General features: G+C 42.2%; 1 protein-coding gene across 1 annotated transcript in view; it reads right to left on the bottom strand.

Moving 5' to 3' along the window:
* LOC113409489 (protein PTHB1-like) overlaps positions 1 to 26,269 on the bottom strand; it is a 476,973-nt gene that overhangs the window by 246,123 nt on the left and 204,581 nt on the right. The gene's annotated exons all lie outside the window — the stretch shown is intronic.

The raw sequence follows: 26,269 nt of genomic DNA, 5'->3' as shown, positions 1-26,269 counted from the left end.
AAGGGGCGGGAAAAAACCCTATGTGAAACAACAGCTGCAACAATCTTAATAACAGTTCTTCAACTGGTGATCAAAAGAAAACATACACTCGGGGCACTGGGTCTCTTGCTCTCCTGATACAATCATGCACATGACGTGTGTTCATTTATCCTTCTGGAACTGCGCCTTCTTTCTCTCTTTTAGCTCTGTTCTTGTAAGCTGGCAGAGTAAGAAAATTCTTGTTTCAATTCCCTAATGGTTCACAAGAACAAAGCCAGCAGGAACTAGATCAGATGCAGCTCACTTCACATCACACCTGCACTGGCTGCACAACAAACCCAACATGCAGGATGTTTGGTCTTCTAAACCTCTGAGTTTGGATTTCAAGTAGTACTCAAAAACCCACGTTTGTCTACATGCTACAATGATACATGCCAAAAGGCTATTGCGGTAAGATGCGTTTACCACCAGGTCATTTTGAAAGAACAATACTGCATCTCACCATAAAAAGGCGCACACTGTTGTGCAATAAATTAAATGCTAACATTAAGCATGCACGTATCTGTTTATAGGATAGTTTCTACCACCATACTTAGTTTCTACCACCATACTTCCATATATTTTCACTGTTCTACTTGTAATACATTTGAGGCTTTCCACATTTTTAAAATTCATGTCATATGATAGTATTTAATGTACTTAGAATTTCTCAAAAGTTAAAAGATATTTAAAAAAAAGTCATACAATGATTGAGAATATTGGGGTTGGCCCCTGGCAGGGCCTGCAGCCCCATACCCCTTTCTTTAGTGAATGCCCTCCCATAATCCTGCTTCCAATTCCCATTTACTGGGGAACTGGAATCCCTGTACTGGACAGTTGCTAAGTTATGACAACATGAACATATTATGACCTACAGGGCTGCTTTAGGAAAAATGGCGCCCTGGGTGAACTTGTATTTTGGTGCCACCCCCATCACTTCTGGCCCCCACAGGCTCCCTGGGCTTCCCCCCAACTCATCACCTCTGGGCCCCGCTGCCTCCCACAGTGTTTAATTTATATTGAAAGAGATGCCAGAGGCTAGAGCTCAGCCCTGGCACAAATTAAGCACTGGCAGGGTGGCCTGATATTGGCGGGTGCTGGCCGGGCACCCAGCTCTGAAGGCAATGCCACCGCCAGCAGCAGCGCAGAAGTAAGGGTGGCATGGTATATGGTGTATTGCGACCTTTCTGCACTGCTGCTGTGGCTCGTGGTGCCTGATGCTCAGCATGTGGCTCGAGGCGGGCTTCACGCTGTCACACGGGGGCAGCATCTTGCCAGAGCCCACGGCCCTCCTGGCTCACCCTGAACACCATTTCAGATTGGGGGGGGAGGAAACTTTAACCATTATTCCAGGGACTACTTAGACACCTGAAAACTCTAAGTTTTTTGCAGATAAATACTTTAAATAATGAATGACAATGCACAATATAATGAAAGTAATAATGATAATTACTCCAGCCAGGACAGGTTAGGCATTTTAGAACTCACTACTCAACGAATTAAATGTAAGCATAAGAGAGAAATAAAATTATGAAATGCATAGACATGCTGGCCGCCGCTTCCATTGGCTGGGAATGGTGGGAGCTGTGGGGGGCCGTGCCTGCAGACGGTCAACGTAAACAACATGTCTCGTGGCCCGCCAGTGGATTACCCTGACGGGCCACGTGCTGAAGGTGGCCGACCCCTGGCATAGACCAATCAAAAAATTAAATAACAGCACTTTGAAAGAATAAAATTACAGAGAATATATGTGCATTGCAGGAAGTACCAACAAGTAACAACAACAACAGCAACAACAATGAGTTTGTGTTGGGGGGTGAGTGTGAAAGAGAGAGTGAGAGAGCTCAGGAAGTGTGAGAGTTGGGGGAGTATGTGAGAGATCGCGTGCTGCCCCTTTAAGAGAACGGCACTCACCAGTCTGAAGGAAAGCTCCTTCAGGCACAGTAACAGCTGCCAGCAGCTCTGTCCCTCTCTTGGTGAGCCCTGTCCCCACATACACATCCCTGCTCTGTGGAGATGGGGTACATGGCAGGGGGGGCAGGAGACACCCTGACATCAGCACCCCTCCGTCCCTTCCCCCCAGCAGACAGGAACTCCCAGGAGCTGCTGCAGGGGTGGCTCCAAGGCAGGGGGCAGGAGCCACAGGGCTGTAGACACCAGCACAGCAGGAGGGGGAGGGGCACCCCTGCTGCGGAGGCACCCCGTTTATAACAGCGCTCCCAGGCTTCACCCAGTTCACCTCTATGTAAGGCCGGCCCTGGATGTACTTAGGATTTACCTAGCCTACCCAACAGGTCCTTGGACATTTGACTGGAAGGGAAAAAAAAAAAAACACTGCCCAGGCCAGTCTAGCAATGAGGGAAATATTCCTTCTCAGACCCCCAAAAGCTACTAAGCATGATGCATAATGCCAATAGCAAGGCCCCACCTTGTACTCTCATCCCAAGGGGAAAGAAGAGGGAACTGTTGCTCCCAGGCATAGAACAGTGCCTTGAGCAGGGAAAAGAGCTTATAAACCTTATCCTTGGGTACAAAGGAGTCAATGAACTTTGCACTGTCCTATCTAGCTACTCAGCCAAGGAGCTCTCGCCCCTTCTCACCCCCCCCCCCCCGCCTTCTTCCTAAGCCCACAAGGAAGCTCAATAGCCAGGAGGAAGGGAGGAAAAAAGTGCTGGCAATCCTTAAAGGGTCCCCAGGTTTTCTGATCCTGCCAGCCCAGAAAAACGTCTCACAGGGAGGGAGGTAAGGGTGGGAACTGCAGATGGTAGGTACACACCACTGTTTGAAAATGGCTACAAACTACAAATATTAACTTTCCATCTGTTTCCCTTTGTTTTAGTTTTGTACAAGCCTCCTGGTTGCCTAAGTGAAAGTTTAGGAACAGTTTTACTGCATAATCTTTGGTTTTAACAAATCCAATGGCAACAGGACATCTCGCAAGACAATGGCGTAAGCGCCAAAACAATTCAGTTACTGTGTGCATGTTGCAACATTGCGAGTGGCTAAGAAGTCCAATTCTCAAATGACAGTCCGTGCCACAGATAATGCACTCATAAGGTGCAGGGTCAGATGATGAAGCCAGTGTACTACTAGAGCTTGAGGCCTACTGTACTTTCCTCTTCGCTCACCTCTCTTCAGCCTCTTAGACTTCCTGGTGCAGAACAGTCCTCCAGTGTGGTTTGTTCCTAGCTGCATCTTCTCAGCTTGGGTTGTCAATGTTGAAAGTTTTTAAGTTCCTCTCGAAAATGTCCTTGAACCTGGACCTAGGTCGGTTCAGTGGCCTTAGAGCATCCTCAAGTTCTCCATACAGGAAATCCTTTGGAACACATCTATCGTCCACGTGTTGCAGAAGACAAAGCCAGTTGAGATGTCTGTGTTTGAGAGTAGAGATTAGACTTGGCAATCTTGCTTTCTCAATTACTTTGGTAGCAGAAATTTTGGTTTCCCAATTAATATTTAGAACATGGTGAAGATAGCAGGTGTGAAAGGTGTTAAATGAACAGAGTTGTCAGCAACAAGAAGTTTTCTCATCAGAAGATGTTTAACTTAGCATCTTGCTCTTAGATGTGCGATGTTACAACATAAGAACTGCCATACTGGGTCAGACCAATGGGCCAATTGTGGAGAGATTCACTGCTGTCTTCCACTCCTGGCTTCTGGCAGTCAGAAATTTAGGGTTACCCTGAGCATGTTGACCATATGGGCTAATAGCCATCTATGAACCTATCCTCCATGAACTTATCTAGTTCTTTGCTAAACCTATGCTTTTGACCATCATTAAATATCATGGCAATGAGTTCCATAGGTTAGCTGCCCATTGTGTGAAAAAGTACTTCTTCTCCTTTGTATTAAGGCTGCTTCCTATAATTTCATCAGGTGACCCCTGGTTTTGAGTTGTGGGAAAGGGTAAATAACACTTCTCTATTCTTTTTTCCCCACCATTCATGATTTTAACTCTCTCTACCATATCCCTCCCTTAATCCTCTCGCTTCTAAACTGAACAGCCCTAATATTTTTAGTTTCTCCTTGTACAGAAGTGATTTCATACCAGTGATCATCTTTGTTGCCCTTCTCTGAACCTTTTCCAGTTCCACTAATATCCTTTTTGAGGTGGGACGATCAGAACTGGACATAGTATTCAAAGTGTGGACTCACCATGTATTTATATAGTGGTATTATGTTATTTTCGGTCTTATTTTCTATTCCTTTCCTAATAGTTTCTAACATTCTGTTGATCTGAAGTTTTCAGAGAACTATCCACAATGACTCCAAGATCTCTTTCCTGAGTGGTAACAGCTAATTTAGAACCCATCATTATATATGTGTAGTTAATATTATTTTTTCCAATGTGAATTACTTTGCACTTATCAATGATGAATTTCATGTCATTTTGTTACCCAGTCACCCAGTTTTGTGAGATTCCTCCTGTAACTCTTTGCAGTCAGCTTTGGACTTAACTAACTTGAATAATTTTGTATCACCTGCAAATATTGCCACTTCATTACCAGGTAACCAGGAAGAACAGTGGATATACTGAACAGCACAGGTACCAGTATAGATCTTGAGGGACACCACTCTTTCTATTGCAAAAACTGGCCATTTATTCCTACCCTTTGTTTCCTATCTTGTAACCAGTTACTGACCAATGAAAGGACTTTTCCCATTATCCCATAACCACTTAGTTTCCTTAAGAGCCTTTAATAAGGGACCTTGTCTTTCTGAAAATCCAAGTGCACTATGCCAACTGGATTACCCTTATCCAAATGCTTGTTGACACCTTCAAAGAATTCTAATAGATTGGTGATGCATGACTTCCCCTTACAGAAGTCATATTGACTCTTCCCCAACAAACCATGTTTATCTAAGCGTCTGGTAATTCTGTTCTTTACTATAGTTTTTACCTGATACTGAAGTTAGGCTCACCAGCCTGTAATTGCCAGGATCACCTCTGGAGGTCTTTTCAAAAATCAGTGTTACATTAGCACCTTCCAGTCATCTGGTACAGAGGCTTGTTTCAGTGATAAATTACATGCTACAGTTAGTAGTTCTGCAATTTCATATTGGAATTCCTTCAGAACTCTTGGCTGAATACCATCTGGTCCTGGTAACTTATTACTGTTTTTATTTATAAATTTGTTCAAAAACCTCTTCTACTGATGCATCACTGTGGGACAGTACTGTTGAAGAGTTTTCCATAAGATCTTGTATGGAGATTACACCCTCAGTGCTAGATGAGAAAGCATTACAAAGCAGCAGAGAGAAGAATATATTGAAGAGTTTTGATGCCAAAATACATCCCTGTTTGACGCCACTGAGGATTTCATATCTGTCAGTTTGATATCCATCATACTGGACTGTAGCTTTCATGCCATCATGAAAAGATCAAATCAGAACCAGTTCTTCCTAGAAACTGGAAAAGATCCTTTCTGCTAATCAGGTCAAAAGCCTTTGTAAGATCCATGTATGCCATGCAGAGAGATTTTCTTGTTCTTGGCACTTTTTTTGCAGTTCCCTTAGTGCAAAGACCACATTGATATGTTTCAACAAATAGTACCCTGAATTATGTAGGATGGGGAAAAGAGCTAATTTTTCAAGGCCTGTGTGTGTGTGTGTGTCTGTACGCGCATGTACACACACATGCCAACCACTAAATTGGCAACAAATGCTCTTAATTATTTTGGATGAGATAAGTTTTCTGATGAAAAGAATTTAAATCCTAGAAAAAAGTTAAGTACAATTTGAACACTTATCTGGTTTCCCTGATGTACTGCATTTTAAGTTCATGCTCTCATTCAGTCAAATCTAATAGTTTTAGCTTTGTTTCACCCATTACTGGTCATAAGAAGATGTATTCAAGAGTGCATTCATGTTCTCTTTATTGTACTGTATCAAAGTTATCAACAGCCATCTGGACAGTAAGTATGCTAGCCATATACCGTCTACCCACTACTCTACACCACAAAAAATTCAGACAGTATTGCCCATTGGGGTGATTGAATAATTTGGCCCAAGTTCAGGAGTGAATTCATGTTCTTTTTTATTCCAAGTTAATGGAACTCAGGAACATAACCCAAATGATACACTTAGGATCTGGTGAAGAGTAGTACTTGGTCTTTCTTTAGCATCTCCTGAGGTTAACATAAGAGAAGCATTCTCTTTCATCTTAGAGAATCTGTTGATCTTCTGAAGAGAGAGCATGATTAAAAAGGGAATTAAATGAGGAGAGCCTATGGAAGGACGTTTGTTAGGAGTTCACAAGGGTCTCTGATCGTCCATATTTTTCATGAGCTCTGAGCATTCCGCTATTATTTATTTATTTATTATTATTATTTTGTTGTTGTTGACAGGGTGAAAGACATGCTTCCCCTATGGGAATAACATACTGTTCCCATAGCTTGTCACCACTGTAAGTGGAAAGGGCTCATGATTATGCTGCTGTCACCTGTCACTGTACAGGGATGGTGATGGTATTTTAAATGCGCAGAATTTGTGGTTTAATGGAGGTGCTGGTAGGAAAAAGACTGCAATTGGTTTAAAATATGCTCTGCCCCCATGGTAATCCTAAACCATATGTCACAAAACAAAGGGCTGCCTCACAATGGAGGAATAATGGTGATCCATAAGACGAATATCAGGTGATAAACCCACTTTACTGAGCCCAATTTGTTGCACAGCAAAGCAGGAGAAAGCTAAATTGTTAACTGGAGGACCCAGTGATGAGTTACTGAACACCACTTGTGGGGGAACAAGTCCTTAGGAAAACCTGTTGTGCTAAGGGAACCTGAACCAAAGGCCATGCCCCTTTTCAAATGCAAAATTCCAAAGGGATAATATAAAAGGAAACTAATTTCTCAGAGATGGCAGTGAAAAAACTTTGCAAAAGGCTCTCTCAGCAGAACAGAAGAGGAAAAATCTGCTCCCTCATATGGAGGCAGAGAGACTGAGGAGAATGTGGTGGGTCCAGCAAACATTCCAGTAGGAGGAAGCTTTGCTTTAAATATCTTTGCCTCTATTAAGACAGACTGAAAAGAAACATACAAGGTATAACTTTTGACCAGAGCAGTAGATCCAACACAGCAGAGACTGGCATTGTCCTTTCTGATTCTGAAAGACACTACAGTATATTCACATAGGGGTACAAACCATTTGGCAAGCCATGTACAGTAGAACCTCAGAGTTAAGAACACCTCAGGAATGGAGGTTGTTTGTAACTCTGAAATGTTCATAACTCTGAACAAAACGTTACGGTTGTTCTTTCAAAAGTTTACAACAGAGCATTGACTTAATACAGCTTTGAAAGCTTACTCTGCAGAAGAAAAACACTGTTTTCCCTTTATTTTATTTTTTTTAGTAATTTACATTTACTATAGTACTGTACTGTTTTTCCTTCCCCCCCCCCCTTTTTTTTTTTTTTTTTTGGTCTCTACTGCTGACTGATTGCGTACTCCCAATTCCAAATGAGGTGTGTGGTTGACTGGTCAGTCTGTAACTCTGGTATTCATAACTTTGGTGTTCTGCGTAAGATCTGCATTTTAATTTAATTTTAAACGAAGCTTCTTAAATATTTTAAAAACCTTATTTACTTTACATACAAGAATAGTTTAGTTATATATTATAGAGAGAGACCTTCTAAAAATGTTAAAATGTATTACTGGCACGCGAAACCTTAAATTAGAGTGAATAAATGAAGACTTGGCACACCACCTCTGAAAGGTTGCCGACCCCTGTTATAGAATGTGGATCTCTCTCCTGGGAAGCAGTGACTGTGAAAAAGACGTGGGTCCAAAAAGGCTAATGCAGAAACAGGGGAATCTTCAGTGGGAGTAAGGAGGTTATGTTACCTGTATATTTGGCACCAGTACAACTGCTACTAGAATATTGTGTTCAGTTCTGGCATCCACAATGCAAGAAGGATGTTGAAAAATTGGAGAGGGTTCCAAGAATAGCCATCAGAATGACTGAAAGGATTTGGAAAACATGCCGTATGATGATAGACTCAATCAACTCAATCTGTTTTTCTTATCAAAAGAGAAGATGATTTGATCACAGTCTATACATACCTACATGGGCAATGGAAAACTGAAAATAGAGGACACTCCATCTAGGAGACAAATTTACAATAGGATCCAATGGCTGGAAGTTGAAGCTAGAGAAATTCAGACTAGAAATAAAATGCCCATTTTTAACAGTGAGGGTAATTAACAACTGGAACAACGTACAAAGGGTTGTGGTGGATTCTCCATCTCCAGAAATTTTAAAATCAAGATTGGATTTTTACTGAAAATTATGATCTAGTTCAACCACAGCTATTGGACTTGAAACAGGAATTAAATCAGTAAGTCCTATCGCCTGTCTTATACAGGAGATCAGACTAGTTAATCATAATGTTTCCTTCTGGCTTTAAACTCTATGAATCTGTAAAAAAAATATATTAAGACAATGCCTAATACTGTGGCTTATTTAGTACAGTAGACAAACAAATATCTCTCTTAATCCTTAGCACGTCTGAATTTGTTGTTTGATTCCATTCATCTTTAGGTTGCGCTTAACAGTGCCACAGTAAATGGCTGAATTTCTTCAGATGGTGGTGCCTAGTCTATTGTGAAATGTCTACAGTGGAATTGTTTTAACTGCTAATTGGACCTTCTATCTTCAAAATACCCTTTAGTAGTAACTGTTGAAAGATGGATACAAGACAAGAGCATACATTGCTGAATCCACACTTCCTTCTGAACCGTGCTCTAAGTATTGGCTTTTTGTAATTAAAAGTATATGATTTTTTGTGGAGTTCCTAAATCAAGCTAACACAAATAAAAATGAAAGAAAAAAAGAAAATCTTAACATCCCATCTTACATTGGATATCCTTTGGCTAGTCACAACCCACTTAAAAGCTATGGAAAAAATATTTTCAGATCTGTTAATTATAAAGGCTTTTTGATATTGTTATTTAAAGAAATTTGCCATATTATTTTGAAGTGGTTTGCCTATATGAATATATGTTCATCCTTAACCTTTTTCAGTAGATCAGTGGTCTTCAACCTGTGGTCCACAGACCCCTGGGGTTCTGCAGTCTATGTCTAAGATTGCCAAAGGGATCCACACCTCCTTTCAAACATTTTTTGGGGGTCCTCAAATGAAAAATGATTGAAAACCACTGCTATAGATGATTCTACAAATACAGGGTGGCATATTCAGTCTTTGAAGAGCTGGCTTTATTTGAAATGTTGGCACATCCAAGATGAGTAACTAGGAACGTGGTGCTGGCTGTACAGTTTGCATGATATACTGGATATGAAATGTTTCAAGGAAATTGTTATGTGTCTGTGTGTTTTACTTCTGCACTGAGTGTTGACTCAGTAGAAAAGACTGCTGAAAGGACATCACACAGATTTTTCTGCATCAGTTTTAGTCAAGCATTCCTTATTTGAAATTTGGAGAACATTTAGTAGAGGTATTTCTACCTGTTTGCCATTCATGGGCAATAAAACTGCATTACACTGTGATTGCTTCAACATCTATTACTTATTTTGTCAGTTTGCTTACAATATGCAGTTGAACCATTCCTTGGGTTAAATAGTGGACCCATTGAAGTCAGTAGCAAAACTCCCATTGACTTCAACATGTCAATGAAGCCAGAGTTTCTCCTAGTGTATAGTCTTTCATTATTTCCCTATATGGTCAGTTGGCCAGTCTCTCCCTATCTGAAAAGATCTGTTTAAATGCAGAAAAAAAAGTTTATAATGTACCTTTTACTGCTTAGGCGATAGTGTAAAAAGAGATGATTGCAGGATATAGTGACAAGCAGGGGTATGTTTGACTTAACACAATTGTATGAGCTTATATGGACCAATGGTGTCTTCTTACTTCGCGGTTCGTTTCCCCCCTAATGTTCAATAGCATTAGTGGCATCCTCTGAACCACTACTGCTTCCCTCTCTAGTGAAAATATAAAAACTTTATTATTGGTGGAGCCATATGATAAATATTGTCAACCATGGCAGTGACCATAACCACATCATAAATTGTTTTTCTTTTTTGTCGAAAAAGTGAAGAATTGACTCATCCCAGACATATTCTTAGCGGGGACTGGATATTGATTTTTGTTAAATCCAATTTCAGAGGTTTTTAGAACACTTTTCTGCTTTAGTGCAGTTGTTATGGCAGTTGGGATGGCTATGTACAATATTTCCATTCCAGAACTGCTTGCTATTTTAATTCAGCTTACCCTTGCTTGTGATAAAATTTCACTTTCAAACTGTGGCTAATTTCTTTAGCAGCATCCTAAAATCCATGTGCCTTCATCACAGTCTAGTGTTTATCAATGGAGTAGATTTTTTTTATATCAGGAATGCATATAGCATCTTGTGGTCTGAGAAGTGAAAAAATGAATTAAAAATAATTCTATGTGGTTGTTTATAAATTGTCTTGGATAATGTATCTTTTAGAAGTGGTGGAATGTTGTGCTCCACAAATGGTCAGTAAGAATCCAAGTAATGGCCCTCATATTGTTGATGTTCTCTTGAAGATGATGATTTAAACCCAAGTAACCCCAAGCTATTTGTTTGCTTTGGGCAACTTCTGATTTTGTTACAAAAATATGTGGTATGTAAATTTAAGTTAGACAGTCTGGCTTTGGTGGGAAAGGAAATATTCCCGCTTAAAGAGGGAAATTTTTAATTTGTTTCTGACCAGAATTGTTTAGAGATCTATGGATCATGAATCCAAAACAGAATATACTAAAAACTATTTCCTACGGGAAGTAAAAATGCATGTGGTTACTTGGGAGTGAACCACTTTCTTGGCTGCTTTTGCAGTTTTAAATAGTCTGTTATTCCCAATAAGGGAAATCATTGTGTACTTAGACCTTCAATGCAAAATTAATGACACTATATTACGTTTTGTAATTCTATTTACTATTAGCATTGTAGAAGCCTTAAAAAGACATTTGTCAACTGTTACCAGATAGATGCTACAGAAATCTCCTATGCTAAGTGTAAGGGAAAGCTGTAGTAATGGTATGTGTGGAGGAGACTACCATACAGTAACTGTTAATAATTGATGGTTTTTTAATAGCAAACCTATGCATTGTTATTCTATCATTCCTAAACTCCTTTTCCATCTATAGCTAGCCAATACACCACACCTTTATTTCTGTTGGATAAAGACTTAGCTATGATGATCCACACCTGCACACTGTTCCACCCAGAAGCTAAAATTGGTATTGCTCGTTAAGTGAGATGGACTGTCAGGTACATATCATGACAATGCTTTACCTTGTCCACTGGTTGCCTCAGGTTCTACCTCCTATTCAAGACTTCCTTCTTCATTTGCAAATAACTAAGGACGGGATAATTTATGTGATGGCCTGAGTAAGGGGCAGATTGAGAAACGTACAATGCCTCTTCCCAGGCCACCTTGTGTGCACCGGAGAGCATAGGTGCTGGAACCAGGGATGTGGGGGGTGCTGCAGCGTCCCCTGGCCTGAAGTGGTTTCCTTCATACACAGTTTGGGTCAATGTCTCTGAGTACTCCCACTATAAAAATTGTTCCAGCACCCCTGACGGAGAGTGTGTGAGAGGAGGGGAGAAAAGTTGACTACTAGAGCATTTTTCAAGATGCAGCTGACTCTCACTGCACAGCCAACTAGTTCTGCTTGTTAGCAAATGGGGGGGATAGGCTCCACCTCTCTTCACCCACTTTCTTTCTGCATGCTTGCTGGAGGTAACATTTGGCACACAGCCTCTGTGCTCCTCCCAGTAACCAGAGCAAAGACGTGGCCAACCAAGTAATCATTATTCCCTTCCATTCCCGTGTATGCCTGTGCTAGGATTATTCCACAAGCGAGTCCTAAATGACTTGGATCCTGGCTGTTTCTGTAACAGCTTTTTTCTTTCCACCTCAGAATGATAGCTGTTTTCAGGACACTTTGTCCTGTGCTCAGGAATTTTTGATTGGCAGAGACGTACCTTAAACGGGCCAGGGATAGAGTTTTCTTGGAGGAGGGCCGACGTCTGGGGAATAAAGTTCTGTGAGTGATTTTGTTGAGCCTGACCACCCTTAGGGGTTTGTTGCAAGCCATACCTATTTCTGTATTCTCCAAAAGAAGGAGGCAGGATCCTTTTGTCTCCACTTGAAGTCTATCTCCTATATTAAGTGGCTATGGGAAAAGGTGGTGGTGTGGTGCATTGCTGTGAGGAGGTATTCCTGGTAGCGGATAAATGAACATGACAGCACACACAGACTACAGCAGAATACAGCACTATATGTAGGGTCAGATTTTCAAAGGGGAAGGGTCCTGAGGTAATTAGGCATCTAAATTCCTTTGAAATTCTATCACTTGGGGTAAAGTCCTTGCCCTATTGAACTCAATGGGAGTTTCACCATTGACTTCACTAAAGCCAGAATTTCACGCTTGTGCTCCTTTGACAGTCCCAGACATAGTCTCTTGTTCCTATCTGGGTTTTAATATTTATCTTTTGTATTTTATTTTTGTAAAATGGGTAAGAGCATTGGAAAGGTTCTTGAAAGAAAGAAAGCTAAATAAATAATAGAACAATACAGTGGTGGACACGTCACAAATGCATATAATACTAATTGATTTTTGGTGTAATCCCCGACAAACAGTTTAGCAAATATTGCTAATGGTGTTGCAAACTATTTTAATATCATATCAAAAAGTTGTCCATTTTCTGCATAAAAGGGGATGAGACCTGCCAGTGAGTTTTTCTTAAAAAAAGCAACAAAAGTGATCTTTGAATAGACCTTTTGAAATAAGTATTATGAATGCTCACAAACTAAAGGCATAGCATTTAGGTTAGTATAGTGTATGAAAGATTTTTTTTTTTTTTAAAGAGTTCTTTTCTATGAGAGGATTTTTACTGTAGACAGAATGATACCCACTTTAATTCCTCAAGCAAATTAGTTCAAGAAATACTAAATCTGTATTCATAGATTATTATATTATAATTAGTTTTTAAATTGGTCTTTGCTTGTTTATGTGACAATCTGATCTCTCTACAGGGCCGTGAAAATATTCTTTCTATGGCCGGAGGGGTTTAATATCACGGATTTTATTCTTGCTTTACTTCTATGATGTGTAGAAAACATTGTTAGCATTGGAGATGGAAACCCAACCCCAACTCTTTTGTCAAACGTTGAAGAATTAGGGTAAAATTTTCAAAAGTGCCTAAGGATCATTTTCAATAGCACTAAGGCCCGATTTTTAAAGGTCCTTGGTCATTGCTGTGCTAGCATTGCAGTGCCTAACTTGTTTAGGAGCCCAAATTTCATTTTCAAAAGGGTTTTTGGCACTTAGGAGACTAAATCCCATTGATAGTTGACATAGGCTCCTAAATAAGTTAGATGTTGCAATGCTGAACACAATATCTAAATACCTTTAAAAATCTGGGCCTAAGCCTCATTGATTTTCTGTGGGACTTTGGCTCTTAAGACATTTAGAGTATGTCTACATGGCAATAAAAAACCTACAGCACTGAGTCTCAGAGACACGTCAGCTGACTTGGGATTGCAGAGTTTGGTTTGCAGGGCTAAAAATAGCAGTGTAGATGTTCGGGCTTGCCCTGGAGGCTAGGCTCAGAGATCGTCCTTCCTCACGAGGTCTCAGAGCCCAGGCTCCAGCCTGAGCCCAAATGGCTACACTGCTATTTTATAGTCCCGCAGCCTGAATCTCGTGAGCCTGGGTCAGCTGACCTGGGCCAGGTGACCTGGGCCAGCCGCGGGCATGTTGCGGATCTTTTACTGCAGTGTAGATAGACCTGTAGGCACTTATTAAAATTGTACCCCTCAAGTTCATATTGACACTTTCACAGTACCATTATTATATTGACATAAATAATGTAATCTAAGCAAATAACAAGCAGTCTTGCTGGAATGTGTTATTTTCTTTCTTTAGTGATATAAAGTAGCTGTTAGCAGGGGAAAAGGAAGCAGAGTATCTATGCAGGCTGTCTGAACTTTGCTAATTCTGAAAAACCTCAGCATGTGCTTATAACTACCCAAGTCTCAGTAGGATGTTCTGCATGGGAAAGAACTTGGGGCTTTAACTGTAAGGTTTCCACATAGGAAGTAATGGAAATACCTCAAAACGATAATTAAAGACTGAAAGCATACTGTGCTTAGAATAAAAAAGTTTACCAATATGTATATTCCTAAAATAAGTACTTTGTTGTGCTAATTTGTTCAACATGTGTTTTGGTACATTTTTTTTTATAAACTTAATCACACACAATGTGGTATCCGGTTACTATTTTTAAAAAGCCATTTTGAATGTCAGTGCTTTAATTTTAATGGAAATTTGAAAGTTTATCCTAATCACATGAGTTTTCTGGTAAATGAAATGTATTTATTAGTCATTCCATTTCTGTGTTCAATAGGTTTTGCTTTTGTCCCGAAGAGAATTCTAAATTGTAGAGAAAATACTCTCTTCACTAAGCAAGCATGTGTGTTATTTATCATAGGTATTTCATCAAGCACAGTAAAGTGCTGTGTTTCTTGAAAAGCACTAGGCTCTCTCATTAGTGTTTGTGAAATGACCACAAGTTATGTAAACAAATGCTGGATAGATTATAAGTAACAAGCTTTGCAAAAGCAAAAATAATGTAAGTGGCCACTTTTGAAGATGTTTTTGAGGCGGAGAACAGGAATGGAAAAGGAGCAAATCTGGAAATGTTCTAGTGTGAAATACAATACTTATGACTTCTTAAAAAACAGAGACGTTCACAGCACCTCTACACTGGAATATTTTACCATATGTCAGCATCTTATTTAGAAGTCTGTTACTTAGCTGTATTTATTTCTTGACAGTGTAGTTTGAGTCTAATGAGATTTCATTGTCCTTTAAAGGTATTTCACATGGATGCATGCCACAGTATTACAAGCAACTTCCTTTGTGTGGATCTTATAAATACCTGGGGAGTTTTAGGGTTTGGGGGTTTTTTTTATTATTATTATTATTATTAATAATCTGTGTTTGAGTGCCAGCATTTCTAAAACTGTTGCCTGAAGAAGAAAGGCTGATGTCTGAAAACATCTGTAACATTTGCAAACTGTATATATCAGGTGGGGACTCTACTGAACTTGGGGTGATTATGTTTCAGTGACCCTAGCATCATGGTTGCAATACAGCCCTTACTTTTCCTTGTTGAGTTTTCCAATATCTGGAACGTATTTGGATACTTTACGCTGCACACAGGCTTCTGAGTGATCCGAGGGGATCCGAGGACAGATTTCATGTGAAAATACCTGTTCACACAGGTATGTGGATCCAAATGCTGAAAGCATTGCAAATGCAATTTTCTTCAAACAATTAAATTTCACTGGCAGGGACGTCCAGCAGGTCAGAATAGAGGCCCCATGATCTCTCTCGGTAGCTTTAAGTGCACTCCACAGATCTCCAAACTTTGATGCCCACAATTCTGAGCCACAATATCCCGAGAAAAAACTGCTAGTTTTACAACAAATGCCTTCCACGTTTCATAAAGATCCAGAACCGTTTGCCCTGCACCCTGGAGATAGAGGTTGAATTTGTTTAGGTAAGCGGTGATGTCAGTTAGAAACATGAGCGTACACAGCCATTTGTCATCTTCCAGTTCGGGGTAGTTTTGTCCTTTTTCCGACAAAAAGGCCTTGATTGCATCAAAACAGTTTACAAAGCGCACCAAAACCTTGCCACCACTTAGCCACCAAATGTTGCTGTGAAGTGGAATTATAAGCACTGTCCATCTCTTCAAGCAGTGCTTGAAATGGTCTGTGAGTCAAAGCAGATCAAGCAACAAGGACATTCACAATTTGCACCACTGTATTCATCACATTATTAAGCTCTGAATTAGAAATTTTAGCATACAGGTTTTCTTGATGGATGATACAATGAAATTTGACTGTCGGACTATCTGTTTTCCAACCATGGCAGAAGCACCATCTGTTGTTACACAAAATATTTTTCTGATGTCAACTCCTCGTTCTTCAAAATGGTTTACAAAAGTTTCCGCTATAACTTTGTCCTTTGTAGTGCCATGCAAGGGTTTTAGGCAACAAAGTTCCTCTTGGATTTCATCGGAAGCACAATGTCTTGCAACAACTGCCAAATGTGGAACGTCGTTTATATCCAGGCTCTCATCAACTGCAACGCTAAACACTGATGTGTCTTTTAATGCAGTTGTCTGCTTTTCGTTAATGTTTTCTGCCATTTCGCTTATGCATCTCTCAACTGTTCTGGCAGAGACAGGCAGTTCTTTTATTCTAGATACGCATCTTTATTGGCAAATCATTGAACAAAACCTATGAATTTCTGAGAAAAGCTTCTTTTATATATTCCCAATCTGTAAACGGCTTTCCGTTTTTTGCAATGCACTGTGCAATCTTGTAACTTCCTTCTGTGGCTTGATTTTTACTTACACTTCAGCATTTAAAAACACTGCTTTGCTTCTCATATCCTGCTACTGCCTTTTTGATCGATTCAGTCTTGTCTGCTTCATCAAGAAAGGTTTTCTCGTGCTTCATTTGAAAATGTTGTCGAACACTTGATGTGCGACAAACAACATTTTCACAACAGAAAGCACAAACAGCACGGTCCTTCTTTTGAATAAATCCAAATGTGTCTGTCCGAGAAGGCTGAAATGAACGGATATCTAACTTTGCTTTCTTAGGAGCTGACATTTTGTCAAATGTACCCCTCAACTTACAGTGGAAAAAAAAAATCACGACAGACGGCACACACGTCAAATGCAATCCACTGTTCTATGTTCTATGACGTGATAGTGATAGTAATGTAAGCAGCAAATCCGGACTTGAAAATATCCCAGTACAGCAGCGCTGGAACAATTTTTAAGGTGGGGGTGCTAAGCTGCGCCCCCTCTTGCACCTGTCTGCACCCCTCACTGCCCCAGGCTGTCCTGGGGGCGGCTGCAGAGCGCCAGGCTGAGGCCAGGAGCAGAGCCCCGGGCCGGCGGCCAAGACCCCAGGATGGCAGCAGACCCCCCCCGGGGCTGGTGGCCGGGACCCGGGGCCAGCAGCAGGCTGAGCGGGACTGGCAGACGGGACCCCAGGTGGCAGGGGGCCGGCGGTAGGATCCCAGGCTGGCAGCAGAGCCCCCGGGACCGGTGTCCGGGGCCAGCAGCAGGCTAAGCGGGGCCGGCGGACGAGACACCAGGATGGCAGCAGAGCCCCCGAGACCGGTGGATGGGACCCGGGCAGTGTGAGTGCCACTCAAAATCATCTTGCGTGCTGCCTTTGTGTGCCATAGGTTGCTGACCCCTGTTCTATAAGAATGGCCTACAATCTTTGTTTATTGATGTAGGACCCTTCATTTGAAAGACACTGCTAGCTTGCACCCAGCTTACCAAGCAATCAGATTGCTCTGTATCAGTGACCCTGTCCTCTGTTATATATCATTTCCCCAATCTTTGTGTCATCTGCAAATGTTATCAGAAATGATTTTATGTTTTCTTCTAGGTTATTGATTGAAGTAATAAATAGCACAGAGTCAAGAAGCAATTTCTGTGGGATCCCACTAGAAACACACTCCATGATAATTTCCCATTTACAGTTACATCTTGAGACCTGTCAGTTAGCCAGTTTTTTAATCCTTTTAATGTGTACAGTACCAAACTAAATGCCTTACAGAAGTCCAACTACATCAACACTATTACCTTTATCAAACAAACTCGTAGTCTCATCAAAATTCTGCCTTTTCTATTATGGTATATCAGGAAAGCTGGTAGTGAAGAAGAGCAACATATCTTGTCCAAAGAGACATAATTTAAGTCTCAAATAGGTATTTTAAAACCACCCAGACCTGATGAACATTTGCACAGCCATCTTCTGGATTTCAAAGGAAGGGCTCCTTATAGAGGAATTGATTTCCTACGAGCAGTAATCTGCAGAGAAACTATCCTACTAATTAATTTAAGTGGAGGGGAGAATCAATAGGTTTCCTCCCTATTGTGGATTGAACTTTTATATTTATCGCCATCCTGTGTTTCTAGTCTGACTAATACTGCTTCTGGTCATTGTAATCCACAGAGAGCCATTTATGAAAGGCAATTCACACCTGTACCTGAATTTACTCTTAAAGCTTTCCCCTTAATCTGTGCTTTGTTTTTTACAGCATACAGTTCGATTTAACACGGAAGCACGCCCACGCATTTGCACACACAGAGAATATATTTCATATGGTGAAAAACCTATTTTACTATGGGTATGTCTTCACTACCGGCCGGATCGGCGGGCAGCAATCGATCCAGCGGGGATCGATTTATCGCGTTTAATCTAGATGCAATAAGTCGATCCCCAAGCGCTCTCCCATCGACTCCTGTACTTCAGCTCGGCAAGAGGCACAGGCAGAGTCGACGGGGGAGCAGCAGCAGTCGACTCACCATAGTGAAGACACCGCGGTAAGTAGATCTAAGTACGTCGACTTCAGCTATGTTATTCACGTAGCTGAAGTTGCATAACTTCGATCGATTTCCCCCCCCCAGTGCAGACCAGGGCTAAGTGCTAAGTATAAAGTGTGAAATGTATTTGAAAGTACAGTCAGCATTAATGATTGTAATGCTGATGGCTGCCATCTTGCTAACATGGAAGATTATTTCAGACACTATCAGCGTAAGGGTCCATAGCACAGATAGTTGCTAAGTTTTGCACCCTTATTAATACTATTTCAGCTGCTGATGATTATTTGGAAGCTTCAGCTAAACCAGAATGCAATGTCTCACCACTAGAGTAAGCAAGCAGTTATGAGCTCAAAACACTGCTCTGTGATTGTCACTGGCCACCTGTTTACCCTCTAAGTGTAGTTCAGAATGTTGGCTATGATCTATAAATCTCTAAATTGACCGGGACACAATTCACTGGGAGATTTTCATTCTCCTCATGTCCTGCCATGGGGCAGCTGGTTGGTCTTGCTGTTGGTTCCTGGAATTGGATTCTCCACAGCTTAGAGAGGGTACTTTCAGTGGCACATCAACAGCCCTGAAACCTATTCTTTCTGGAGATCTGTTAGAGTTCTATTTGGGCAATTTTCAGGGAAAGCATAAGACTTACTTGTTTGGGCAGGGTTCTGAATTGCTTTATAAAGGACAAGGGGGTTGCTAATAAGAAGGAAGCTCTGTTGCGGCTACTTTTATTGATGTAATTGTGCAGTGATTTGGCCGTAGACATCAATTTCAAAACAAATACATTTCACATATGAGCTGAGTTTGGTTCCCATAAATGAAAAGTTAGTGCATTAGCCCACTATGACACCTAATTCTTGGACAGCAGGAAAAGCATGTGTTTTAATAGCACCTTTCCCTTCTTTTATCCAATCTTATTCTGACTCCTTTGGGTCTCACTAATTTCTTTTAATGTAAAATCTCCTGATTTAAAAAACAAATGTTATCTTTTAATTTTTTTTCATAATTCCATACTAGCAATTTTATATTGCTTTAGGCACAGAACCAAGAAAGTAAGTTTAATTCAAGGGCAGCAATCCTCTATCAATTTAATTCATGGCGCTGCCAGAAACAATGCAGACTGAGTCACAAGTATGATTTGTTCTCATTCTAATGCAGTTTCTTGTACATGATTTAGATGAGGGCCCATTCAACTAAATGCTGCTTACTTTCACTGTCAGGTTATAAGGTTTTGTAAATACTGGGTATGTTTGCTTAAATAATAAAAGAAATATGCTTGGAAACATATGCATCTAATGTAACAGTTTATTATGATTCAGGGAGAAGAAAGTGTTAAACTCACTGAAGCAGCACATACCTTATTGCCAAGCCTTGAGGGCAATTATATGACTTCATTTCCTAAAGTGGCATCACATTCCTTATCAAAAATTTTGCACATGACCTTAGTTAAAACATGATTGCAAACAAAGAATTGGTTGGTTTTAAATGCAAATGTAAAACATGTCCAAGGTATGAAGTATGCCAAGCAGTATGGCTATAGATTTTAGTGAAGCAGAGCTGTTACAGGATTTATTTTTTTTTACATATTGGCAATATGGATAACAGAAAGTAAGCCATACTTTCTACAACCCGTTAGCAGAGTTATTCTCTTGTTAAGACCTTAAGGGTCATTTTTCACCTGAAGTGGAGATCTACTACTCCTACTGAAGGTCAGAGAGAATGGCAAGCACATTTCTGAGAGCACAATTTGGTCCTAATTGTTCATACTTTGATTCCTTTATTTCCTTTAATTTAGGACAAGTTCTAGGTATCTCATTCTCTTCTCTTCAACAAACTTGCCATGACAGCCTTGTTTTGACCATTTACGGGTACATCTCCATGAGAAAACCCATTGATGTCATGAGGGGTAAGGTACAGGGATTTAGGGTATTATGTGGAGCAATTCGGCTTCATCCAAAGCCAGGCATATATGCAGATGCAAATAAAAACACTGTACTGTGACAAGAAGTCCAGTGTGGTTGAGGAACGAATGAGTGCATTCCTAAGTGTAAATTTCAGCAGATCGTGGTAATAACTTGCTACTGGAGAAATTAAAATTCTTTGCTTCAAACCCCCCTTTTTTTTCTTTTTTCTTTTCTTTTTAAGTACAAACTGCCACCTTTTGCTGAATTAGTGGATAAAACAAACTTGCCCCTGAACAAATGTGATGTGCTTCGATAAAGTTCATTACATTCTTTTCTCTTCAAAGGAAATAAAATGCAGGTTGCCCCCTTAGCACCAAAGAAAAAAGGAAGAAACATAATAGTTTTTAATTGAGTTGTTTGCTCTTTGCTCTTAGCTGTCTTTATGCTTTCAGGACAAACTTACAGCCTGCTTTTTAATCCTTGTCTAGGATAAAGAATTTAATTTAATTGAAATGTTATGAGCTCTTAGCTTCTCAGGGTGAAGGAGAAGGTAATGTCATTAGGCACATTTTCCTCTTTGTCCTGGTTTTTGGTATTAAGACAGTTTTAATGAGTATTTTAACGAGCATATTCTTGATTCCACACCTTTATTTCAACTGTTGTCAACAAGAAGTGCTCCCCATGGAAACAAACAATAAAAGACTAACTTGACATCTTTAACAAAGGCTCTGTCCTTCAAAGACATTGGGTAAAGGACCAATTTAATTAGGATGGGAAAAGAAGCTGCCAATCAAATTTAGAAACGCTATTCATTAAATAGGCTAATAGATAAAAAGGGTGCCACAATTTCTGGAATGCAATCTCTTCCACTGCTTCAAGCAATACCTCACTGAACACAAAGTGCTAAAAGGATTGACATAATATATCTGGGGTGTGCAGGTTAGAAATGTTCACATATTCCCGTGAATCACTCTTCCATACCACTTGAAAAGTAATGCTGTTGCATTCCCCTTGGGCAAACACCTGTTTACAAATGAGGACATGTCATTAAAAGTGACTTCAGCTTCTTTTATGCTCTGTGCCAAATTCAGTGTAACTCATTTGGATTATGCCAGGACTGGCATTCCAATCCCATGTTCTGGACAATTAATTGCAACCTTTAGTTTCTCACTACTTATCTACTTTAAAACAGTGCCTGAAAACAGAGAAAGAGAGACAGCAGTCACATTTTCCACACAGAAAAATGATGCCACAAGTTTAGTTAACACAAATACACCCTCAAAACCTACAAATGAATGAGGTAAGTTATTAACTCTTATACAGCAAGTCTAATTGATACACTGATGATGTCATACACATTTATAGTGTAACCAAATCCTTTCTTAAATATCAAAAGAATAAATAAATATGTCAGCACATCGTAGAGAACATTTTATTCTGAGAATTATGCATCAAAGGACAAAATGTAGCTTGTATGATCAATAGCATTTTCTTATGATTCAGGTATGCAGTTTAAATAATCTTTTTGCCACTAAAACTTATTTTCACTATTTTTTGTTGATTCACTTGTAGACAAAGGCTGAAAATTCCTTTTTAACAAACTCCAAAAAGTTGTGTGTGACAAGTACCATGACACTGGATTAATTTTCAAAGCTGGGCTTCCAAAAGTAGGCTCCTAAATACATATGTAGGCATCTAAATAGTAGTCTGATTTTCAAAGGTACTGAACCTACACTTGGGCACCCAAATTTGAAAATTTTGGCCTCAGTATTTTTAATATAATTAAATTTTCATAGCATATGTTAGATATACATTCATTTTTATAAAACCCATTTCTCCTTGGTTATCTCTAAGGGTATGTCTACACTACGAGAGTAGTTCGATTTTAGTTAAATCGAATATGTGCAATCGATATTAGAAAGTCGAACGTGTGTGTCTACACTAAGGACAGTAATTCGACTTTGTCAGTCCACACTACCAGGGAAAGCGTCGACATTGGAAGCAGTGCACTGTGGGCAGCTATCCCACAGTTCCCGCAGTCCCCGCTGCCCAGTGGAATTCTGGGTCGAGCCCCCAATGGCTTCTGGGTAAAAAATTGTGGCGAGGGTGCTTTTGGGTAACTGTCGTCATCCGTCAGTCACTACCGCCCTGCTTCCCTCCCTGAAAGCGCCGGCGGGAAATCAGTTCGCGCACTTTTTGATCAGTGACAGCGCGGACGCCACAGCACTGCGATCATGGATCCCGCTGCGACCATCGCTGCAGTTGTGGCCGTTCTCAACGCCTCGCACCTTATCATACACCTTTCCCACAGGCAGATGCAGAGAAATCAGGCGAGGAGGCTACGGCACCGCCATGAGGGCCTGAAGTCGGAGAGTAGCACAGAGCTGTCAGAAACCACGAGCCCCAGCGCCCAGGACATCACGGTGGCAATGGGGCATGTGGATTTTGTTGAACGGCGATTCTGGGCCCGGGAAACAAGCACGGACTGGTGGGACCGCATAGTGCTTCAGGTCTGGGATGAATCCCAGTGGCTGCGAAACTTTCGCATGCGGAAGGGGACTTTCCTGGAACTTTGTGACTTGCTGTCCCCTGCCCTGAAGCGCAAGGACACCCGCATGCGAGCAGCCCTGACTGTCCAGAAGCGAGTGGCCATAGCCCTCTGGAAGCTTGCAACGCCGGACAGCTACCGGTCAGTCGCGAACCACTTTGGTGTGGGCAAATCTACCGTGGGGGTTGTTGTCATGCAAGTAGCCAAGGCAATCGTGAAGGTACTGCTCCCAAAGGTAGTGACCCTGGGAAACGCGCAGGTCATCATAGATGGCTTTGCCGCGATGGGATTCCCAAACTGCGGTGGGGCTATCGATGGGACTCACATCCCTATCCTGGGACCGGACCACCAGGCCAGCCAGTACATCAATAGAAAGGGCTACTTTTCAATGGTGCTGCAAGCACTGGTGGACCATCGGGGACGGTTTACAAACATCTACGTCGGATGGCCGGGCAAGGTTCATGACGCTCGCGTGTTCAGGAACTCTGGTCTGTTTAGACGGCTGCAGGAAGGTATTTACTTCCCGGACCACAAGATAACTGTTGGGGATGTGGAGATGCCTACAGTGATCCTCGGGGACCCAGCCTACCCGCTAATGCCCTGGCTCATGAAGCCCTATACTGGCGCCCTGGACACAGAAAAAGAACTGTTCAACTACCGGCTGAGCAAGTGCAGAATGGTAGTGGAGTGTGCTTTTGGCCGTCTCAAGGGGAGATGGAGAAGCTTACTCACTCGCTGTGATCTCAGCGAAACCAATATCCCCATCGTTATTGCAGCTTGCTGTGTGCTCCACAATCTGTGTGAGAGCAAGGGGGAGACCTTTATGGCGGGGTGGGAGGTTGAGGCAAATAGCCTGGCTGCTGATTACGCCCAGCCAGACAGCCGGGCGATTAGAAGAGCCCAGCGGGACGCGCTGTGCATCCGGGAGGCTTTGAAAGCCAGTTTCAAGGCTGAGCAGGGTACCCATTGACTTTTAAGTTTGTGGACACAGAAGCTGAACTTGCCCCCGTTTCTTTACCCAGTTGCCGTCGACTATCCTCTCCAATTACATACCCCCTTCACCCCCTTCCCAAAAAATAAAATCTGTTCTGTTTTGTTAATGGACACCGTTGTCTTTATTACTGTTTTCGCGGGAATGTTTTAAACCTGGGACGCAGACTGTGGCGGGGGGCGGGTTTAGGGTTGTGATGCAAATGATGCTTCTAAACTCCAGGAATGACAGGCTCCGCGGTGGTGGACTGGTTGTTTCAACGGAGCCTGCCAGCCCTCCTGGCCGGGACTGCGTGTATGTGTCGGCTATGTGACTGTCTTGCAGGGGGAGGAGGGTTACAGATCCCCTGCTGCGCGGCTCTGTGATCCAGGGTAAGGACCGCTGCATAAGATCTGTAACTGCCCTCCCCCGCCACCAAGTCACAGAGCAACACCACCCCCCCCACCACACAGAACATGAAAACCACCTCCCAGACTGACCAGGATAACTAGTCACTGCACTGTATATGTGCCCTGCTCCTGCACCTGCCCCCTGCTAAAGGTGACTGTCCTGTCCAATGACCAAGCCCCTTCCCCCCCCCTTCAGACAGACTCCCCTCCAAAAGAAGAGGATGGAAACAGAAATGAACAGAAACGTATTCTTTATTAACAACCGCACATGGAACGGGGGGGTGAAACTTGGACGGGGTCTTGTGTGAGGCGGGTAGGAAAGGACTTTTCAAATTTTGGGGAATGAGAGCCTTCTAGTGGTAGAGCAGTCCGCAGGGGTGGAGTGAAATTTTTCCCGGCCCCTTCCACCCCTCCGTGTTTGGACTTTGGGTGAGGGGGGTATGGGACTTGGTGGCGGGGCAGGGCAGTTACAGAGAGACTGCAGCGGGGCTCTCTCCTCCTGCCTCCGGTCCTGCAGAACATCCACAAGGCGGCGGAGCGTGTCCGTTTGCTCCCTCATTAGTCCAAGCAGCGTTTGAGTAGCCTGCCTGTCCTCCTGTCGCCACCTCTCCTCCCGTTCAATGTTTGCCCGGTGCATTTGGGACAAGTTCTCCCTCCACTGTGTCTGCTGGGCTGCCTGTGCTCGGGAGCATCCCATTAGTTCAGCAAACATGTCTTCCCGTGTCCTCTTCTTCCTCCTCCTAATGTGCGCTAGCCTCTGGGCAGATGTGGCTGTGGGAATTGGAAAAAGGGAGTGAATTCCTGAGACAGAGCAATGTATCTGTGAACAGAGAACATAGTCTTTCTCTGTGAACAAGACCATGCAGAGCACCTATCACACGCGCACTGAGGACAAGGTCGAATTTTCGGCCCTCGCCTACAGTGCCTGCGGTCTTGCTGTGGCGAGCTGAGGAGCAGGGCTGGACACCGGACTTTGTCTAGCTGGCAAACATGGTAAGCCGTAGACTTGTGGCCGCTTAAAACTTTAAGAGTGGCACTGGCCTCCTTTCACATAGAAAGCAATGCGAGTCTCTGCTGGCAGCAATCCTGCAAGCATGAACTCTGGCCCTGTCCCACCCCCTCGCGGCTGTAAACCGCGTGGCTGTAAACCGGCGGTTGCAGTTCTGTAAAGGGACGGGCAAGCAGTCCCAATACTAACTTTCCCCTACCTAATTCACAGCAGGGAGTCATGCCAGACATCACCCTCCTGAAGGTCTCGGAGAGCCAGAAGGAGAAGATGCTCCGGGACAGCCTGCAGAAACCGGGGCCATTTGCTGCAATGCTCTGCAAGGCCATGATCCCGGAGTACCTGCTGGCGTTGTGGCAGGGAAACGTGTCCTACCACGGGGGGCCTAATAAGCTCTCCCTGCCCAGGAACCTGCTCATGAGGCTGGAAAAACACCTGCAGGAGACCTATGAGGAGTTCTCCCCGGAGGATGTCGCCTCTATCCCCGGTTACATTGACCAGTTCTTGGCTTAGGTGCCCTTGGAGGGACAAATGACTGCAGGGTTTTGGGCACTATAATCATGAAGCGGACATTGTGAAATTTTTTGAAAATGGTTCGGACTACATATTGAGGCGCCCAAAGACAGACTAATCATGATACACTTTGCACAGATTCCCCTTTTGTTTGACTTTCCTGTTTACATGTTTTGAAGCACTTTACCCACTGTTAATATTTTAAATCTTCCTGTTTTGTTGTAAATAAATGTTTGCTTGTTTTAAAGCACTTTAGCTACTGTTAATATTTTAAATATGCCAGTTATGTTGTAAATAAATGTTTAGATATTCAAAACACTTACTGCTTGATCCTTCCCCTGAATCTGTGTCTGGGGTAACGGCGGGGGACGGTTGGTAGGGGATCTCTGTCAGGGTGATGAAGAGCTCCTGGCTGTCGGGGAAATCAGCGGTGCCAGCGCTGTCGACTGCCTCGTCCTCCTCATCTCCTTCTTCATCTTCCCCGTCCGCT

This window comes from Terrapene carolina, unplaced genomic scaffold (assembly GCF_002925995.2).
Source record: "Terrapene carolina triunguis isolate 2854851 unplaced genomic scaffold, T_m_triunguis-2.0 Scaffold33715, whole genome shotgun sequence".
Taxonomy (NCBI): Eukaryota; Metazoa; Chordata; order Testudines; family Emydidae; genus Terrapene; species Terrapene triunguis.
Note: the sequence above shows the minus strand (reverse complement) of the source record. Positions and strands in the feature narration are given on the sequence as shown.